Below are 3,162 nucleotides of genomic sequence, written 5' to 3' on the forward strand. Positions count from 1 at the left end.
AACAAAAAGAAGTTGCCCCCATAAACAATTAAGGTATTCTGTAATTTTTGGTAATCGGCCAGGACGATCTTGGATCGGCCTGGACGATATTCACAAATTATGCCTTAATTAATCAGACAAATCAAGAAAGTAATTAAGGATTATTTATACGATCATATCGTCCTGGACGATCGCCGAATCGGCCAGGACGATCTACTCAAAAACCTTAGTTAGTTTTGGATGATAAATATCGGCCAGCACAAATTCAGGGCGATGCTCTGGACGATTTTCCTCTGATTTGAACTGATCAGTCGGGACGATCGTGAGATCAGCCTGGACGATCAAGCCAATTTTAAATCATCCAGTTTGCATTCAAGGCGATGATCTGGCTGATCTTCTGAGATTTGTACTGATCGGCCAGGACGATGTCCATATCGTCCTGGACGATATTGTCGGCAACTTGCAATTAATGAGCTCCTTTGAAGCTCTTCTATTTAAGGGCTCTTGTTCAATGTTTTGAACAATCTTTTGAAACTGCCTTGACCTGAGAAGACCTTGAGGAGAGAAAGAGAGAGTGGGAGAGAGAAAGGATCTTGTGAGGGGAAGCTTATGAGGGGATTCACAAGGGTTGCTTCAAGGATCGCTCTCCTTCTTCTTTATCTAGAGTTTCTCATCCGTGGAAGGGTTGGTAGAGGTAAGGATTCAGCTTCTGATTGTGGTTCTCTGCCAGCTTCAGGAGGAAGAAAAAGGAGATAGGTTCTCTTTCTTGCCGGGGTGGCAAAAAGGAGGTTCTTTGTAAAGGCTTCTCCGCCTAGCTATGGGGGCTAAAGAAGAGTCACGATTGTAGTGCAATACTCAGAGGACGCCTCCGGGGAGTGGACGTAGGTCGAGTTGACTGAACCATTATAAATTTCTGTGTTCTTATTTCTTGCTTCCGCACTTTAAATTTCCACGCTTATTTTTCTTGTGGTGTGATTTTGGTTTATGATATTTTTACTTCTTTGTGAAAAGAATTTTTAAAATACAAATTCACCCCCCACCCCTCTTGATTAGCTTGGGCCAGTTCTATAGGGTTTAACATCCCTAACGAACTTTCAAGTGGTATCAGAGCAGCATTCATAAAAAATTTGTTTGAAAACTTTTTGAATTTTGATCCATGGCTAACCTTGGGAATCGTAGCACTACGGAAGGGTATTCTATTACCCGACCTCACCTGTTTGATAACCTACCTTTTGATTTCTGGAAAACCCGCATGTTGACATTTTTACAATCTACTGATTATCGCATATGGATGCTTATCAAAGAAGGTTATTCTCCACCTTCTCGTGAAATTAATGGTATTAAAACTGAAATAGCTTTTGCTTAATGGACTTTTGATGAAAGAGATTTAGCCCAATTAAATGCAAAATGTTTGAACTATTTTTTCTGTGCTTTAAAATCAGAGGATTACATGCGTGTCTCCACTTGCAAAATGGGTAAGGAAATTTGGGATAAATTGTGTATCACTTATGAAGGCACTAATGAAGTTAAACAATCTCATTTGAACATTCTCTTGCACGACTACGAACTTTTTCGTATGAAACCTCATGAATCAATTTCTGACATGTATACTATGTTTACTCAGATTATTACTTCATTGCAAGCCTTAGGAAGAGAACTTTTGAATTTTGAAAAGTAAACAAAATTTTGAGATGCTTGCCTTCATCTTTTGATGCTAAAATCAAAGCAATCACTGAATCTAAGGATTTGAACACTTATTCTATTGATAACTTACTGCTCACTCATTACTTACGAGCAAGGAATGAATCAAATAAATCTTGATGCATGTGAGAAAAAGAATGAGAAAATAATTGCACTGAAGGCGCATAAATCTGACTCCGATTCTTCCGGGTCTAGGAGCGATGAAGTTGCCTTCATCACAAGGCAATTCAAAAGCTTTCTAAGGAAGAAGCAAAAGCATCATTGGAGAAAAAATAAGGATCATAAACATTCTAAAGGATCTTCTGATGTCATTTGTTATGAATGCAGGAAATCAGGACACGTGAGAACTGATTGCCCTACACTTAAAGATCACTCAAGTAAAGGAAAGAGTGAGAAGAAACCTAAGCTAAGGAAGGACAAGATGAGAGTAAAAAAAGCATTTTGGGAGGATTCTGCATCAGACTCATCAGAGACGAAACCAAAAGATGAGACATCGAAATTGTGCTTGATGGCGGATGACAATCTTGATCAAGAAGAGTTATGTGAACTTTCCTACGACCAACTCCTTGAAGTTTTGGAAAAGATTCATGTATCATGTAGGAAATTAAAGAAAACACATGCTAGCTTTAAATTAGAATTCTTGAATCTATAAAAAGAGCATGAAATTTTGACTAAAGACCATCAAACGATTGATTCAAATCATATGACTTTACTTGATAAATTTGATGAGTTAAATAAAAATCATTATGAATTAGTTGAAAAGTATGATGCATTAAAAGTTTCACACACAACACTTGAATCTGATTTTAATAAGTCTAAAGAGATGGAGAAAAATTTGAGTATTGGAAATGAGGTCTTAAAGAGCACTAATTTGAAGATTCAAAATGAACTAGAAACATGTAAGAAAATAAGGATGGCAATTACTTTTGATCAATTGCCAAAACCTAGGAAGAGGCATTATAACTCAAACCACTTAAGAAATCCTTTTCCTGGAGTTAGATGTTTTTCATGTGGCAAGCTAAGACACATCTCACACACTTGCACAGTTCACCATAGTACACATTGGGTATGGAGACCTAAGGTGCATGATCCACAGCATACCACACATGCATTGCATTCTACTCTTCATAAGAAGGAACCCAAACCTTCTTGGGTTCCTAAATCTAAAATTTGGTAATTTTGCAGAAGGGCTCTCACAAAAGGCCTCGTGAGAGTATGTGGTACCTGGACAGTGGATGCTCTCGACATATGACTGGTGATGCCAATCAGTTTGTTGTACTAGAGTCTAGGACTGGAGGTAAGGTTACTCTTGGAGACAACACCACCAAGAAGGTGGTAGGTGCAGGTATAATTGGTAATTCCAAGAACCTTATGATTGAAAATATTTTACTTGTAGATGGATTGAAGCACAACTTGCTCAGCATCAGTCAATTCTGTGACAAAGGCTTCATCGTGCAATTCTTTACAAATTCATGCATTGTA

The sequence above is a fragment of the Dendrobium catenatum genome, unplaced genomic scaffold, assembly GCF_001605985.2.
Source record: "Dendrobium catenatum unplaced genomic scaffold, ASM160598v2 fragScaff_scaffold_750, whole genome shotgun sequence".
NCBI lineage: Eukaryota > Viridiplantae > Streptophyta > Magnoliopsida > Asparagales > Orchidaceae > Dendrobium > Dendrobium catenatum.